The sequence below is a fragment of the Bactrocera oleae genome, chromosome X, assembly GCF_042242935.1.
Source record: "Bactrocera oleae isolate idBacOlea1 chromosome X, idBacOlea1, whole genome shotgun sequence".
Classification (NCBI taxonomy): Eukaryota; Metazoa; Arthropoda; class Insecta; order Diptera; family Tephritidae; genus Bactrocera; species Bactrocera oleae.
In genome coordinates this window covers 22,624,019-22,643,490 of record NC_091541.1, presented here as the reverse complement: position 1 = coordinate 22,643,490, position 19,472 = coordinate 22,624,019, and the positions used below count along the sequence as shown (strand labels likewise).

Here is a 19,472-nt window from a genome sequence, read left to right as displayed (position 1 = left end):
TTTGTTAAAAACTACTAAAAGTGCGATGATTCTATGAATAAATTCGAAAGAGACATAAAATTTTAAACCCAAGATGGTAGGGAAGGACTTTATAGGAGGCATTGCACCGCCCAGTTTAAGGTGAAAGCTCACATCTCGGGGCCTAGTCGACTGATTTCATCCACATTCCTTGTTGGTAACATTACCCTGACCTTCTTACAATACAGTGCGAAATCAGACAAAAACCACGCCTACTTTCCATGTAACACAATTTTCAATTTCATTTGATTTTTCCCCTTTTCAGTATACAAATCAAACAACAATTAATGTATCAGGGTCAAACATGAATACTACTTTTAAAGTGTGCCAGCTTGTGACCAAAATTTATTCAAATCGGACTAAAACTACTCAATCCTCCAGATAACTTATTTGTGAACTCCAGTTCCTATTGCGAACTTTTTATCGAAAATATCAGTCAATCTGTGATATATTTTAGAAATTCGGAGAGAATTCCTTTCTGATAATAGCATGCCGGAATGTCAGGTTGATTGGATCAATAATTCCCTTACCATATACCTAATATAGATTTTTGAACTTCCGGGTGACTTCATACCTATATATCGGCAAATATGTGAACTATTTTGATGAAATTGAGAGAGCGTATTTTTCTAATAACAGTACTTATTTGTGCTTAAAATGGATAAATCGAGTGAAAACTTGCCCCAGCCCTATATGACCAATAAGATTATTTTCTAGTTGACTTTATACCGCATATAGTGGTGATGGTATGTGAGGTACCTTAATGAAACTCAGAGAGCATCTTTTTCTGTTAATAATATCTAGTAATGTCAATACTTCCCATATATCTTATACAAGAGTTTTACGATTTCATCGAACAATCGATGCTGAATTCTTTCGTAACAATTTTAAAATTAAGTTGTGCCAATACCAGAGGTTATTTCCCCAGCTTTGATCTTTGGAAGTTGCAATAGTATGAAATGTTGAGTTACACCCAAACTTACCCCTTTCGCACTTGTTTAATATGAGGTTTTACAAACACCTAAAGTTATTTACTGGCTTTGACCTTTGCAAGTTGCAAGAGTATGAACTGTTCGGTTACACCTCTCCGCCTTAGCCCTTTCTTACTTGTTTATATTTATTCCATTTTTTTTAATGAATAATGTACATTAGGCTCTTCAGTCACGACTGAATGAATTTATGAATGAACCGTTAATAACTCTGTCCGCAATGAACTTTTTATCTTCAACATCCACGTTTCGAGAGCCCGATTATTCGTATCCTATCGCTGCGAGAGCCTTAAAAATTATTTGTGTATAAAATTGTACCTTTTGCATATAAAAGTAGGTCTCATTAATTCAACATATGTCTCATTGGAAAGCTCTGAAAAAATCATAAATTGAGAAGGATTTTTTTTCAATTAAAACTATTTTAAAAAAAGAAATGTCGAGCAAATTTGACCCAAAAAGTTGATTGATGTTGGAAAAAGGTCTGCCAAAATTCCAATTATAACTTTTTTTTTCCTTCGTTCAAGCTCGAGCTCGAGCTCGACTAAAACACATATTTTTTTTAGATGATTCTGTAAGGAGTTATGCTGACAACGCGGGGCACCGCCCTGAAATCCTATATCTCAGGCACTACTTGAAAGATTTTCAAAATCCGGTTTGTGATATTGCCCAAACAATCCATATAGACACTGTGAAAATGGGCGAAATCGTATGAACCACACTTTTCTCGTATATAACCAAATTTTGAACTCCATCTGATTCTTTCATTTTACAATATTGAAATCAAACATCAATAAAGTTATCAGAATACAAACTTTTCACAAACAGTGCCCCTAAATCCAAAAATAGTCGAAATCGAACTATAACTTGGGTCAAAAATGGGCAAACGCGGGTCAACACTTAAGTTAGCCCTTTAGCCTCATATAAGTATGAAATCCTTGTGAAATTCAGAAATAATGTCTTTTTAAGAACTGTGTATCCTCTTGTATTAAATTGATGAAATTAATATAAAGTTTTTTTTCACACTTTGATCCTTGCAAGTGGCACAAGTATGAAATGTTCAGTTACACCCGAAATTAGCCCTTCCTTACCTGTTGTTCATAAATTATTTTCAAGTAATATGTCCTGCTCTAAGCAGAGTTTTAGATAAAGCCGGACATAAGTAGAGGCGGTGTTTCAGGGTCTTTCTCATACCCACTTTCTACATGTGTCATCGTTAATTATGCTCATACGGCTCGCATGTAATGCCAGTAAGTTGTGACTTTTGACTAGGCTAAAAACCGTCCTGCAGTCCGTGGGAGTTGAAAACTTGGGTGTTTTCCTTCCGCTCCCTTGTACATGATCTTGGCGATTCTGCATTGCGTGAAGGTATTCCATTTTACCCTGATCCGTTTGTCAGCCTTTGAGGCAATTTTGTTGTGTATCGCTTTTAACGATTTGCATATTTCGTGAACTGAACTATATTGGTATATTGATATACTTTATGTCATTTCCTGCCTTGTTATTTATCTCAGCAGCTTTCCTGACCGCAAACACTTCTGTTTGGAAGATAATGCAGTATTGCGACAGATTGAAGAGTCGTCGAAGATCTAGCTCTGCGAAATAGATCCCGGGGCCCACTGCATCAGCCACTTTTGATCCGTCCGTATATATGTTAAGAGTTCCACTGGTGGATCGCCCTGTATCATCCACTTTCTTTTAGAGTGACATGAAGCCTTCTCTCCCAGACAAAGCGTAAGGGTATGGGGTCTATGGCCGAAGGTTCTTGTGGAAAATTCACCTAGCACCGCCAATCTTGCAGCTGATTTCGCTGTCGAACTTTCCACTGCAATGTCGATTGGTGGCAGATTGAGAAATCTTTAAATGGCAGCCGTTGAAGTGGTTGTAAGTGCTCTCGTTGTATTCGCTCCAACCGTTTCCTGTATGATATTTTTTAGCATCTTCTAACATGCGTAGAGAGCATCACTGGCCTTTTGACAGTTCATTTACCCCCGTGAGGAGTTCCTGTTCGCGCTAGTCTAAATAATCTGACTTCGTTCCATTCTGCGTTAATCTTCTAGCAGCTTAGTACAGCTTTTGTCCATGCTACGAGCTCTTTCCCGGCTGCTTCCAGACTATTAACGATAGCATCATTGGACACATTATTAAATGCTCTGCTTATGTAAAAGACGCTCAATCCTCGCTTTTTTTTATTCCTTTAGCACATCTTTATATTCCCTCCAGCAGGACTCTTCGTCGGCTATCTTGGACAGTTTGAAGAGTTCCTGAACACTGCGCCTAAGTGATCCGAGCTGCCAGTACCACCAAGGCGGTTTCGAACCACGCTTTGTATGTGATGAAGGTCATGCGCTGTAATACGCTTTATTGAGCATATTCGTAAGTGTGACGACCCCTGCTCCAATTCAAAGGTTGAGTCACATGCCTTGAGTCTAGTTAAATTGTCTGTGACAATCTTTCTGTATGATTCGCAGTTAGGATTCTTAGGATTTCTGAAAGTTTCTTCGAAGTGAAATCCATATAAATTAGTTCCTCGCCCTTCTTAGCTATAGCTAGATGGCTTAACAGTTATTACTTATGGCTGACCTTTGACCGAAAATATTGGCCAATCTTTGAAATATAATATTGAAATTCAGTTAGAATTTTTTCGCCATAAACTTGTTTTCTTATGTCAGAAACAGGTAAAATGAACAAATAAAATGACTCACTCAGCCACGGTGCCCATTGACAATTACTGTTACACATTTTTCTTCAAAGAAGTATTGCAGACAATACAACTTGATGAAACTCCGCATCACAAAGTGATTCGTTCTGGGTGAAGTTCCGTCTCGTGGATTATTTCTGGATTTGATTCACTCCATATACGGCAATTTTGTTTGTTTACATTTCCGTTTAGACCAAAATGGGCCTCATCAGACATAATTTTTTGGCAAAATTTCAGGCGAATAGTCAAATCTAGAGCGTTTAACCGGCTTGTTATTTGAACTTTGTACGGAAACAGGTCTAAGTGATCATGAAATATCCATTGTAATGACAGTATGCTAACACCAAGTAGCGAGTCGAAACTCTAGGATTTGCTTCAATTATGCAATGACTATGCAATAGCCACGATTGTTTCTTGAACACGAACATACGGATCTCGATGGTACGGTTTTCTTGCGATACTTCCAGATTGGACAAACATGTTTATAACCTCATAATGGTTCATCTACTCGGGGAGTGCCGCCAGAACCCCGTCTGAATTAGCTTTGGACGGAAATGACGGACCGCAAATCATGCTACCGCTGCACTATCTAAACCCTATTTTTAGTATCCCAAGCATTAATTTTTAAAAACTTAAATAACAGCCTGGCATAAAAGGTAGGTAGGCAAAAAGTAGGTCGATAACTCACACAGAAAAAAAGTTATTACACACGTACGTAAATTAACCCTTAAAGGAATCAAAGTGAGCGTATTTATTTTACTTATTGATAAATATGCAGTATAAAGGGTGATCGATTTCGAGGTTCCCTACTTTTTTAAATTTTCGATGAGTCGTTCGAGCATTTCGACTGGCGGATGGCACACGTGATGTTTTGCTCCACGGCCTGAATCGTAACGGGATTGGATTGTTTGCATAGACTTTAGACTTTACAAATCCCCACAGGAAAAGTCTAACGGTGTGATATCACACGATCTTGGTGGCCAATGAACTGGCTCAAAACGAGAAATTATCTGCTGCACCGAATTGTTCTTATTGAAACTAAATGTCCCTGAGATCACGAGCTGCAATTTCAGGCATCAATAGTCTGTTTTCATGACGCGACAATGGTCGCCATTGGCGGTTACGTTCTCACCGGCATCCTTTTTGAAGAAATATGGAACGATGATTCCACCGGCTCACAAAAAACACCAAATCGTCGATTTTTCTGATTAAAATGACAGTTCTTGAATCTCTTTAGGTTGCTTTTAGTCCCAAATGTGGCAATTTTGCTTGTTTACATACCCATTGAGCAAGAAATGGGCCTCATCGCTGAACAAAAATTGGCTCGAAAACGTCGGATCGTCTTGTAACATTTCAAGAGCCAGTATAGCGAAGCGATGTCGCTTGGGAAAGTCAAGCGGCTTCAGTTCTTATACAAGCTGTATTTGATCCGCTTTCAATTTAAGATCTCGACGTAAAATGGGCCAAGTCGATCCATACATCAGTCCGAGTTGCTGCGAACGGCGCCGAATTGACTCTCCACGGTTCACTGCGTGCTGGACGTGGTCTATTAGGTCGAATATTATCCAGTAATGAATGCTGGGTCTCAAGATGGGTGATGGTGTTGCGAATAGTACGTTTAGTAGGCCGATTATGTTGACCATAAGTTGAGCGAAGCGGACGAAGCACATTATTTAGGGCTATTGAAAAAGTACATCTACTTGGATCATCCATTATATACATAAATTAACGCATATTGAGTGCCTTTAAGCTTACCTTTGTGTTTTCTAACACAATTATTGCACAAACACGAAAAACTAAAACATAATTGAAGTATTTACTTGCTAATATTATCCAGCATAACTCCTTGTTCTTCAGCAAGCAAAAACAAGCAGGATTGCTTACAAAAAAACAGGTACATTGATCTCTTCTAAAAGCTCTCAATTGCATAAGAACTAAAATACTCGTACATACATACAATTCCATGTACAATATATTCTTTAATATCTAAACATACGGACATAAAAAGTATTGTTAAATTAAAAATGCGGTTTTTGATAAAAAAAAAAAAATTAATCACAACGAAATATTAAAAATAAAATCCAAAATAACTCAGTTTATTTGAAAATAATTACTAATCAATTCAAGATACAGCTGCAGAACTAAACGCAAGAGATGTTGCTACAAAGCAAATAAAGGGCAAAGATATTTCTTCCACCAAATTCAGTTCTGAGAGTGACACATTAATACCATTTACAATATCTTGACAATTTTTGGACTCGTCTCCAATCGGCTCATGACGCCATAGTAAATTCCGACGATTCATATCTACCACTAATCATCGGCTTACGCAATATAAGAAAACTGCGTAGACTAGTACAAAGAAACAAAAGCTATGATTTCTGATAAATTAAAGCTAATAAATGCAATAGCACTTACTCCGAGAATAGAGCTGCCACAAATACAAAACCAAGGTGGATGCCTGCACTTCGAGTTGCCCATATGTGATACAGACATTTTTAATGCAGGTCATGAAGAATGACAGTCCTTCCGGGACATTTTTGAAGCCATGTACATCAACCATCTAAAATCATCAAGCGCGCAAAAGTATTATTGGTTTAGTTGCAACAGCAAATCCCGAAGTTTGCCAAGAAGCACCGCGCTGCTTAAAGGCATCAAAAACCCAAAAGCTACAAAGCGAAAACCAAAGTACTACTACCAAAATCCATTATTATACTCTCGCAACACGTTGTTACACAGTATAATAGTTTTGTACACCTTTTGTTTGTATCACATAAAACTAAGCGAGATAGATATATGTATGTACATTGATAAAAAAAGGAGGACGGTCTAGCAGATTGGTGTAATCGGACCACTGCTATATCACAAAAATTTGGATATAAAACTTTAACATGATTTAGAGGACCGCACTAGCGAGAGAAACATGTGGGCTAAACATTTTTAAAAATGGTAAAAATTTCCCCACCCTCTAATAGGCTTAACGTACATATAATAACGAAATACGCTGATATCAAATGTTTTAAGCACCCGTATCGACAGTGTGAAAACGGATTATAACTTCGCCAACTCCCCATATAACGATTTTTATATAAACTACCTATATCTATATAAATGCACCAGAGACTTTTAGTTTGACAATCAGGATGATAGTACAGAGCTTAATCGAAGCCAGTGTCATGTGCGACGCACCGCCCACATTTAAGGGAAATCACATATCTCAGGACCTACTCTACTGATTCCAACCCAATGTGGTACATAATATTACCCTACATTCCAATAATACGGTACGTAAATGGCCGAAATCAAACTACAACTACGCTTACTTCCCATTAAACGCAATTTTAAATTCCATCAGATTCTTTCACTTATTAGTATGCAAATCTAGCACCCATGAATCTGGTTAGAGTCGGGAGAAAACTTGCCCTAGCCCAAATATGCATCCTGATATTTCCGAATTTTCAAACATCCGGTTGACTTTACTCCATATGATTGGTGATGGTAAGTGAGGTACCTTAATGAACCCAGGGAGCATTTTATAAGTATGTGACATGTTAATAGTATGTAGTATTGCCAAAAATAGATGAAATCGCAGCAATACTACTATTTGAACTTACACGCCACCTTTTTTCACTCACAGTGTGCAATAAAAAATTTATTTAAAACTGAACTGTGTGCTTATACGCTTTAACCTTTTTTGCACTTGAAGCAAAATTCATATATTTTCGAAAAAGGAGCTCATAAAGTTTAAAATAGAAAAGGTTCAATTAATTTAAGCTTTTAGATTTTTCTCGAAAAAACGGTAACAAGAATTTGGCCGGTGAAGATGACTAGCGGAGAGTCGTGTTTACCATGTGTATTGATTCGATGACATTGCGTAAGAGAGGCTTGGGGTCGCTCTTCATTCCCTTGTGCTTTTGCTGTTGCTACAACGCTTTTGAAGTCAGCGGAGCGGCGGGATGACGGTCTGGGCTGTCGGCGCCGCGAAAATGCTCCCTTCCTTTGGTTCCTCAGACGGTACCGTGGAGTGGCTGCTGACCGTTAATGTCGTATGGAGAGGCAGGACGTGGGTTGTCTGATTAGGCCGACTGCGTGGCGCCTGGGGGTTTAATGCAGGACATTTGGGACAAACACTCCTAGTCACACCCTGACGTCGTGTGAGCAAGCCTCAAACAATTAAGGCAGTGTCCGGGCTACCTGCTGACGTTAAACCGGTTACATCGTTTGAATATGCTACAGTGTTGAAACCGGTGTGAGCGGCGACGCTTTATATTGTTATATTTAACAGTTTAGTGGGAGAGGGAGATAATCGTCATGGATTGGGACAACATTTTTAAGCTTTGGCGCCTTTTCGAGCAGGACATTTATGTTCCGATAGAAATCGGCGGTTGAAGTCATGATGAAGAAGTTTAGCTTTTCCCATCGGTTTAGTAAGGCTCAGGTAAGGCAAGAATAGGTGCTCCTTAGAGAAAGTGTCCCCGAGCGAGGGCTGTTAAATCTGGTGGATCTGGCGAAAGTGTTGTGAGTGACCGTGAATTGAGAACGGCTTCAATGTGATTTGGTAATATGTTGAATTCTTCGTAATTAATTTTGTACTATCCAGCTTCTTCTGCAAGTGGGCTTCGACTTTTTACAGCTGATTCCCATAAACCACGCATACTCGTATGAGAGGCACTTGCGGGGATTAATTGCCAAATAAGTCCTTACGGAGCGTACTTTTTTACGATCTCGGATGCGACTTTTTTGATAAGATCCACAAATTTTTTTTCAGTGGCTCCAATAAGTGTTATGCCGATTGCACTTTTTTATTTGAGGTTTACGTCTTAACATATAAAACTCTAGGCAGACTATTTGGTGATTGAGGTAGTGCTAGGCATGTAGTATTAGTAAGCAGCACAAAATGGAGGTATAATGTTGTGAGTAATTTTTCTAGTATGATTATGGGATGCCGTTCATTATATGTCAGGCTGGAGTTGGCAAGTCAACCATTCGCACGAAACAGTTCTTTTGTGTCCAGATATGGGTTTAGTACTAAGAGTGGGTCCTTTTTATCAAAACTTTTCGATTCGTCCACTCGTTGTCGATAAAGCACCGATGCAACCTCCCGTCTGGTCAAGCCGCAAAAGTAAATGTGCCCTGAAGGAATTTTTTTGCCATTAACAATGTTTTATGGTGTCATGAATTACAATTCGTGTTTTCTTCCAACTCCCGAAATATCCTTAATTGTGAATTGAGGTATTCATTTGTGGTTTCACAAACTCGAGTTGTCATCGTCCACTTAGAATCCAACTGAAAATAGTATTTTGTGCCAAAAATTTTCTCAACATCTTGAAATATTATCTGTGGTATGATATCGGTTTCTAATATAATATGTATTTGGTTGGGGGTGTTGCAGTTAGGTTTTGAGACCTTTTGCAAATGCTTGCTATTTATGTGATAACTTGGAAGCATATTTGTTAATTGCGGTAAGACTATATCTACTGCTTGAATTCTCTTATCAGCCTGAGGGGAAAGTAGGATTATAGGGCCAATTTTATTAGCGTATTGAACTACTCTTCCACGCATTCCTGTAATTGGTTTTTTGTTGGCAGCCTATGTTATCCCTTAGACGCTATAAATGATCGTTGTGATCCTTGGTCTATTAATGCTCTAAGTTTGAACAGTTCTTCTCGGTGCTCGATGGAGACGACTGCTGTGGGTAGTAGTACTCTACTGTGATTTTCGCTGTTTAGCGTTTGAGTTTTTAATGCCTTTAAGCAGCATGGTGCTTCTTGGCAATTTTAGGGATTTCGCACTTCGGGATTTTATGTTGAAACTAAACCCGGGGCTATTTTCATATATGCGCTGTTTGGGAGTAAGGAAATGGAATATGTAATGAAGGCGTTTATGACAGTAAACGCAACTTTCGCACTCTTTAAGGTTATCGCATGTGACAGGCAGTTTGTAGAAAGTCTTTTTGTTTTTACAAAATTGTTTCGATCGATAATATTCAATTTCATGAATCTATAGCAAGATTTAAGCTTATGCCCCCCTGTACATAGTTCGCATGACTTATGTTTGTACTGTTCGGATGTGAATGTTTGACTTTTGAAGAAGCTTCTATTTAAATTGTTGTTCCTAATGGCTAGGGGTCTGTGGGTATTGTTTTGGTTATTGTTTTGTTTCCCTTTCTGCGATTTCGTACTGGGTAGTTAGGAAATCTTTCATTTGTTTCCACGTGGGGCATTTTCTTCGTGATGAAAGCGATCGCTCCCATGTAAGTAATGATTTTTCTGCTGATGCGGCAGTGCATATCTTTACCAGTATAGGGTCCTAGCTGTCTTTGGGAATATTCTGTGTCGATAAAACCGACAAGCAATTTAAAACAGTGGATTGAAATTTGATAATTTCTTCACTTGTTTCATTTTAAATTTTTATTTATCGACCCATATTCTTTCGCTTTCGTATCTTGGTTTAAGAGCTTCCTTTGTTTTCTGTCGGAGATGATTAAATTTTTGTGCATTTGATAATTTTGGGTTGTTTATATAAACGTCTGTAAATATGTCCCAGAAGGACGGCCATTGTTAATAACCTCCATGAAATATTTTTGTGTCACATGCGGGCACCTTGAGATGGATGCCTGAACTTGCCTCTCGACTTTTTATTTGCAGCAGCTCCACTCGTTGATATGGAATAGGTGCAATTGCTTTACTTAATTTTAAATGGTCGCAAATCATTGCTTTTGTTTCTGCTAACTGCTCTAAACAGTTTTCGTATTTGGCGAAAACCGATGATTTGAAATTTTCCGGTAAATCTGAGTCATCAGATTCTACGATTGTCCTGAATCGGTGAAGATGAAAATCGAAAGTTTCTCAGTGTAAACTGATGAAATTTTAAAACTATTCTCGGTTGTATGTAGTTGTATGTGTTTGTGTGTATGTGTGAGAGACGACTGTTTGGGGTAACTAGAAAATAATCTTATTGGTCGTATAGGGCTGGGGCAAGTTTTCACTCGATTTATCCATTTTAAGCACAAATAAGTACTGTTATTAGAAAAATACGCTCTCTCAATTTCATTAAAATAGTTCACATATTTGCCGATATATGGGTATGAAGTCACCCGGAAGTTCAAAAATCTATATTAGGTATATGCTAAGGGAATTATTGATCCAATCAACCTGACATTCCGGCATGCTATTATCAGAAAGGAATTCTCTCTGAATTTCTAAAATATATCACAGATTGACTGATATTTTCGATAAAAATTTCGCAATAGGAACTGGAGTTCACAAATAAGTTACATGAAGGATTAAGTAGTTTTAGTCCGATTTGAATAAATTTTGGTCACAAGCTGGCACACTTTAAAAGTAGTATTCATGTTTGACCCTGATACATTAATTGTTGTTTGATTTGTATACTGAAAAGGGGAAAAATCAAATGAAATTGAAAATTGTGTTACATGGCAAGTAGGCATGGTTTTTGTCTGATTTCGCACTGTATTGTAAGAAGGTCAGGGTAATGTTACCTACAAGGAATGTGGATGAAATCAGTCGACTAGGCCCCGAGATGTGAGCTTTCACCTTAAACTGGGCGGTGCAATGCCTCCTACAAAGTCTTTCCCTACCATCTTGGGTTTAAAATTTTATTTCTCTTTCGAATTTATTCATAGAATCATCGCACTTTTAGTAGTTTTTAACAAAACTGTTATATGGGTACTTGATTTGCAAAACGTCAACCAAAAAATCGCAATTAATGACATTAGGGAGATGAGATTAAGACCAGGGTCCACTTTGGATTAACGAAAATTATATGTAGTAAAATATAATTTCACATATTACTCAGCATTATACTAAAGTATATCGAATATGATACGTTCAGTTAATTTTTCTAAGATATCAAACATATTGACCGATATACACGGTGTAAGGTCAACCTGTATAATCGATCACCTATTGTCGCCAGGGGGAGTTTTAATTAGATTAGTTTGTTTACGTCAAACTGATTTAAGGGCTTTAATTGCTTGTTCTTCTGTTGCTTATATAGGTATCGTTTTAGGGGGTTTAATAACTTTAACTTATTGAGGGCTTTGTGGTTCTTAAATTTTAATGATTGCTCATCATTGCGCACTTAACCTTCAGAAAAAAATGATTCCGCAAAGTTGGTTTTTTAAAAAATTTAATAATTCGGTTCTTTACACGGAGGTGCAACGGCAACGCTGTGTTGACGGTTTGAAATCCAAAAGAAAAAGTAAAGGATTAAGCTCTTGGGTAGCTCGTTTTGATAGTTGAGAAGTGTAGAGTTGTGGTGCGTATGTGTGGGTGGTCTACGTGGTGTGTGATGTCTGTATGAGTGGTGTATGTTAGCGTGTCTTCTAGTGGATTGTGCTGTGGTGTATTGGCGCACAGTGGCGTGCGTTGGGGAGGAGGCGTAACTCATCTAGCCATCCTGACCCCCCTAGGCGAATACTAGCCTACCAGTCGCTGTAGTTGTGCGACAACGTTGCTGAGGTCAGTGGAGCGGCTAAATGATGCCCTGGGCTACCGACGCCCAGTTGTTGCCTTATTTCGCCTCGGTCTGGATGGAAGAAAAGCTGCTGACTTTCGGTGGCGACCCGGACGACTGGTCTGCTTTGACAAGTTGTCGCTCGATGGCCCGTTTTGGGGTTTTGGGGCCAACCTAACAGTTGGCGTTGATGCTGTTGCCATGTCCACATCCATCTGAATGAAGAAATTATTAGGACTTTATTGTGTCGAACACTGATAATAGAACAAAATCGAATCGACGAAAAATTGTCATAAGCATGAATTTTAAAATATAGGGGACTACTCTGAGGGCTCGGAAGAACGAAGAAAATCGTTCAAGGATGTCAGTATCCTCCAATGTTGTGTGAAAAGAGTCGATTTTTCGATTCGATTTTTTTGGAGCAGTTATATTGCGTATGGGCGATTGTGGTTAAGAATCGGGAGATTCTGTTGCTATCCTACCAAAGAATCGTGGTGTAAGGTGCAGATCGGCAGGATTGTCAGCACTGGCTACGTGTCGCCAAGTGGCTGATCCCACTAGTTCATGTAATTGAGACGTACGATTAGAATTGTACGTCTTCCATGTATGTGATGATTTTTCCAACCAGGCTAGAATAGTTTCAGAATCGGACCAGAGATACACTCTATATTTCTTCATGTTTAAATGGATCTGACCCATGGAAGCTAGTATTGCGAGTGGTAGCGCACCACAGAGCTCAAGTCGAGGTATACTTAGCGTTTTTAAAGGAGCCACCTTTGCTTTTGCTACTAATAAATGGTACGATATGCCTTCTCAGAGGCGTCACAGAAGCCGTGTAATTCGAATTTGTGTCCGGGGAAATATTTTACCAATCGTGTGAGTTTTATCTGGGAAATGTCTTCCAGATTGTTTGTGAACTTTCTAAGCGAGGAGCTTGCATTTGTTTCTCCGGGTCGGCTCCGTCTATCCAAAATTCTTGCATCAGGATTTTCGCTTGTATCATAATTTGCGGAAGCCATCCTGCGGGGTGGAAAAGTTTTGCCACAGAGGATACAATTTGGGGCTTTGTTATGGCGGACAATGCAGATATTGACTCTGTAGTGTATGAAGACTGTGTCAGATATCGCATTCCATTGGATCCCCAGAGTTTTTGTTGTACTTGCATTTTTGAATTAAAAAAAATTAGTGTCCAACAAATTTTCTTCTGTTATATTGTTTACTATATTTGGGTGATTTTCGGTAATTTTTTTTAAAGGAAACCCTGTGGTTTTGAGGGCTGATATAACCGGTGATAATGATTCGTATGCTTGTAGAAGACTGTGACTTCCAGACGGGATATTGTCTACACGCGTTTGAGTTTTTAACACTTCTGTTGCCAGAGGAAATTCTGACTTTGTGTTTTCTGCCAATTTGTGGAGTGTTCGAATCACTAAATATGGATCACAGGTGATGCTTAGACGGTGACTCCAAAACGAAATCGGGAATTTTAAAAGTTGCACCTTATGGTGATCAAGAAGTTGTAAAGAAAGAATGTATTGGACACGTACATAAACAAATGAGCACACGAAAACAGAAAAGGAAAAAACTCTCGGTGGAAAGGGCAAACTTACTGGAATTTTGATCGATAAGTTGACAGTTTATTATTGCTTAGCAATAAGGAGAAATTGTGATTCCGGCAAAAAAAATATTTTATATAATGCTATCTGGGCCATATATTACCATTTTTGTTAAACTGACCTTAGCACGACAAGTGCCTGGATGGGCCAGACTCATGGTGCAGCTGGCAAAGGGCTGGCAGAAGTTGTTGCTGAGGCTATAGGTCCGATTTTTACAGATCTCAGCAATGAAAATTTATTAGAAAGATGTGTAGGTGGTTTTTACTAAAACAACAACGAGAGCTACAATCAACTAATTTGGAAAATCTCTCCCAAAATTGTTCCGGCCGATTAGAAAACTGTGGAAATCGCTGCATACATAGCTGCTGGCATATTTAATGAAGGAATGTCATCACTATTGTATTATATGAAGTACACTTGGGCCTAATACGCATTCATATGCCGAAGATGAGCAGCGCGTGAACATTTCCGATCGCAGAGCGCGTGAAAGCACCCGGGGTGGAAGAATGACTTGCAGAGAACATCAGCTCTAGTTATTAGAAGCTGTCGAATCGGCAGAGGGTCTCTTATATAGGCCTGGAATAGACGACTCCATATCGTTTTTTTTTTATCAAATGTAAAGTGCATTTCAAACTTTAAACGCGTTTTTCTAAGAATGGTCTTTTCAACATTACTCAAAAACGGCTAAACCGATTAGTCTAAACTTTTAACACGAGCTTCTTAAATATAGTTTTTAGTAATTAATCGAAGTTTTTTTCTTTCCGATAAATGTTTTTGTTTTTATAAACAATTTATGGCCAAAATTTCGGGAAAAAATCAATTTCTTTTTCAGAAACCGCCATTTTGTCAAAAAAGTGTATTTTGCTTATTCCTTCGATTAGTTACTAGATTTAACATTAATTTATTGATTGTTTATTTATTTGGTTTTTTAATTTCAGATGATTCAGAGATATAGTAGTCACCGCAAAAGGTCTTTTTTGAGAGGAGCTCCCGGGTATCAGCTGTATCTCTTTTTCAAATAAATTTTTTTCTAGTACTTAGTTCTAAAATATAGTTAAAAAATACCATATAAATTTTTTATTCAATAAATTTAAAAGAAAAACTGAAAAACTTCTAGAAAATTAGTTTTCTGCGACCGTCTAACTGTATATAAACCTCGAAACGCAAGCATTCTTCTAACACGCCATGGTATTCTGGTTTAAGCTCACCTTTTTTAAATATGTTTGTTTCCATACTTAAAAACTGCTGTATTGCAGAGGTGCTATAGTGACCTAAGGCGAGCGTGTTAGTTAGTAATTGTTGTTTTAATGGTTTTTTTTTTTGGCGGGGGAGGGGGTGGAAAATGCCTTCCGCATCATCACTGCTGTCGTCACAGCAGCGGTATGTGCCGCTTGCAGGTCACTAAAAACCCCCCCTCTAAGGAACCGTCGCCTACCCTAGGACCGCGTTTGCATTACTTCAGAGTGGCGTTCCATTTTTCTTATTGAAAGATTTACATAAGCGCACGACCAGGTCCTGCTTTTTGCTGCGTAGTAAAATTGCTGCGAATTTCTGGATGATTGTATATATTTCGTCTTGTCCCTTGGTATACATCTTTTATAAGTCTGTCCGTCCATCTGCTGCGGCTCTCATTCTTTCATCTTCGTTGCCATGCTGCCATCATGTCTTTCTTTATTTGTTCGATTGCCCTCTTATTATTCTCAGATGTTTCCTTTAGCTCCCACAGCTTTTTTCTTTCGTATGCCAGGAGGTCAATTGTGATATTACTGCTGATAACTAATATTGCATCGCCCGACACTGTTTGGTAAGCTGATGCAACTCTTCGGGGGGTGCGGTGCGGTGTACTTTGGCCTGGTTTTTCTTTTTTAGCCTCCCAAATCTCTGCTCCATATAATAGAACGCTGATGGTCGTGGACATTAGGAGATTTCTGTTTTCTTGGCTGGGTCCCCCTATGTTGGCCATTAGTCTGCTGAGTTGGGAGGTGATTTTCGCTGCCTTTCCTGCGGCGTGCTGGATTTGTACCCAGAAAGTTAATCTGGGGTCCAGTCTGACGCCTAGGTAGTTTACCACTTTTTGTGTCCTTAGAGTATCCGTGGTCGTTTGCATACTTATTTCGAGAGGTATGTGCTTGTTTGTCAACAGAAGTAGTTCTGGTTTCTCGGTAGCGAGCTGTAGGTTGTGTAAGTCAAGCCATGCTTGGATCCGTATAATGACTTGGTTTAGTTTTCTTCGCGCATATTCTGTGTCTCGAGCTGTAATTACTGCTGCGATGTCGTCCGCGTAGCCAGCTAAGTAGGATTCGTCTGGCATGTCGAGTTTTAGTATGGCGTCGTAGCTGAGGTTCCATAAATCTGGGCCTAGAATGGATCCTTGTGCTGCTCCTGACGTAACCGCTATCTGTCGTGGTCCCTCTCTAGTTTGGTACGACAATTTTTTCTTGCTGAGGTAGCTCCGCACCACCGCTCTGAGGTAGTCGGGGATTCTGAAGCTTTTTTCGAGAGCGTCGATTATGTCCACCCATCTAGCGCTGTTGAAGGCGTTTCGGACATCTAAGGTCGCCAGCAAAATTATTCTTTTGTACTTATGACATCTGTGCTGTGCGGCTTCTACACTTTCAGTGATGCATCTGATAGCTCCTAAAGATGACCAGCCGGGTCTAAATCCATGTTATTTAGGGGAGAGCCCTCCGGCTTCGTTGATGGTCGCTTCAAGTCTGGGCTTAAGTAGCCTTTCACAAAGCTTTCCTGCTGTGTCGAGCATGCATAGTGGACGGTATGCTGATGGCAAGTTGGGATCTCCTTTTACCTTACTGATTAGGACCAGGGCTCAGGGAATATTCCAGCTTCGAGGCAGGCGTTGTACATATTCAGAAGTACTGCCGGTCGCTCCGCAGCGATTATTTTACGAATTTACTGCTGGGATTCCATCCGGGTTGGGTGATTTATTAGTCTTGAGCTTGCCTGCTGCCAGTTGCAGCTCTTCGAGTGTGAACTGAGGGACTTGGGAATTTCTTATGGTCTGTTCTGGATAGCTAGGCCTTTTTTCGTGTGTGGGAAATAGCGCGCTTACTATGTGGTACATTTTGACAGCGGTTAAGTTAGGTGGTTTAGTTCGGACTCCTAGTTTTTTCATTAGTATTTTATACCCGAGTCCCCAGGGGTTTTTGTTAACATCCTCGGTGCAGCTTCTCTGCGCCTGGATCTCGTGTACGACCTGCGAGCGCGAAGACATGTGCATCTATTGTAAGTTGGGCAGTATTTTCTGTCCACCAATAAACTGCCGCTTTATGTTTGCTGTGGAAATCTTTGGGCATTGATTTGTTACAGGCTCTTGCTATGTTAAGCATTGTGTGCTCGACAATTTTCCTCGCGATTTTGGTAGAGCTGCTAGATGGGCTCTGCTCGTCTATTGCAGAGATTAATTTCGAATTGTTTAATCTCGAAACGTTCCACTTTCGGCTGGCGATATTTTTTCTCTGGTTTTTATCGTGGATGCCGGTGTCAATCGCGAAGGAGATGTACTGATGATCGCTGCCAGTGTACACTTCTAGTAACCTCCATTTCTTTATTAAGCCTGCCATACGTTCCTGATGATAGCGTGATGTCTGGTGTGGTTTCGCCTCCCGGTCTTCAAAACGTAGTTGCGTCTCCTGTGTTTAGCACTATTAGACCGAGGCGCGCTGCAGTATCTAGGATGCGCTTACCTCTCGAGTCGGTGTTTGGCATTCCCCACTCTATGGTTTTCGAGTTAAGGTCTCCGGCGACAATTAAATGGCCCTCTATGGACCTAGCCGTATCTTCAATGTTTTTGAGCTTTTCCTGGAATTCGTGTATGCTATCGCTTGGCGTCAGGTAGCAGCTTATTACCGTGAAAAGGTCGCAACTGGCCCAGACGAAACCGTTGCTGTTCCCTTTACCTGTGATGGTGATTTTACTTCTTGGGTGGAGCCATAAAGCGGCGGTTGAGCTGCTATCATCTAGCCAGGTTCCACTCTCTTTCTTTCTATATTGTTCGCTTATGATGAATAAAGTATTTTTTAGTACTAGTCGTTCGACGTACTGGCCATTATCTGATCTAGTAGTTGTGGCTTTGTAAAAGTCTTCACAATACTGATCTTCAAGGGATGTGATTGATATGGGAGGGAGTTCTTCTAACTTTCAAAAATTTCCTCAACTTGAGTTCATATGGTGGTAACTGGTTTCGTAACTAGACCACTTAGGATCCAACCAAAATTCGTATTTTGTGCCAGAAGTACGTTTGAAATTTTCTCAGTACGTTCGAGTATTATCTGTGGTATGAGGTCGCTGCCTAAAAGAAGATCTATTTGAGCGAGGGTGTTGCGGTTGGAATCTGCTAGATTTAGGTGAGAAGCCTTTTGCTAATTCTTGCTATTTATGTGATAGCTTGGAAGCATATTTGTAAGTTGCAGTAAGACAATAGTTTCTAGTTGAGTGCGTTTATCCACTTTGGGGGAAATTAGGGTAATGAGGCAGATTTATTTTGAGGTTTGGACTACTCTTCCGCCCATTCCCGTGATTTCAAAATTGGCTAATTTTGTTGGCAGTTGTAGCCTATTTTGTGCCCTAGATGCTATAAATGATCGTTGTGATCCGTGGTCTATTATTTCTCTAAGTTTGAGCAGTTCTCGTCGCTGCTCGATGGAGACGACTGCTGTGGGTAGTAGTACTCTACTGTGATTTTCCTAATGGCCTAATATATGCAATCCTGCTTATTGCTTTATTAATCATAAGGGGTATTGCTGGAGAAATGTGCAAGGATATACTTGAATTTTTTTTTTTTGAAATTGCTAAGTGTGTGTTTGAAAACACAAAGGTAAGCTAGTAGATAGGCATTAAAAAATTAGATATTTGATTTTATGTACGTGTCTATATATTATACCAAACGGTTTCGGTTTTCCCGTAAATTAAATCCGAAAATTGAACCAGTTTGGTAACCGTATTAAATTGTTAAACGGATTTGGTATTGCAGGTTTTATATTATTAACCTCTCGCAACCTGTTGCTACAGAGTATAATAGTTTTGTTCACCTAGCCTTGTTTGTATCACCTAAAACTAATCGAGTTAGATATAGGGTTATATATATATAAATGATCAGGATGAAGAGACGAGTTGAAATCCGGGTGACTGTCTGTCCGTCCGTACGTGCAAGTTCTAACTTGAGTAAAAATTGAAATATCTTTATGAAACTTGGTAGACATGTTTCTTGGCACCGGGAGACGGTTGGTATTACAGATGGGCGTAATCGGACCACTGCCACGCCCACAAAACGCCATTAATCAAAAACAAATAAATTGCCATAACTAAGCTCCGCAATAAGATACAAGACTGTTATTTGGTACACGGGATCACATTAGGGAGGGGCATCTGCAGTTAAATTTTTTTTTAAGTGGTCGTCGTACCGCCCCTAATAGGTTTAATGTGCATATCTCCTAAACCGCTAATGCTAAAATAACAAAATTAATGGAAGCAAATGTTTTTAGAACCTCTACCTACAGTGTGAAAATGGTTGAAATCGGGTGGCAACTCCGCCCACTCCCCATATAACAGTACTGTTAAAAACTACTAAAAGCGCGATAAATCAAGCACGAAACACGCCAGAGATATTAAATTTTATCTCTGGTATGGTATGAGATAACTTTATAGGAACCGCAT

The 19,472-nt window shown here is 39.4% G+C and overlaps 1 protein-coding gene and 1 pseudogene across 5 annotated transcripts in view; both read left to right on the top strand.

Moving 5' to 3' along the window:
- The window catches only part of LOC106624584 (glutamate receptor ionotropic, kainate 2), a 1,058,023-nt gene that overhangs the window by 653,979 nt on the left and 384,572 nt on the right, over window positions 1-19,472 (top strand). The gene's annotated exons all lie outside the window — the stretch shown is intronic.
- On the top strand, window positions 12,881-14,454 carry LOC138858037 (uncharacterized; annotated as a pseudogene).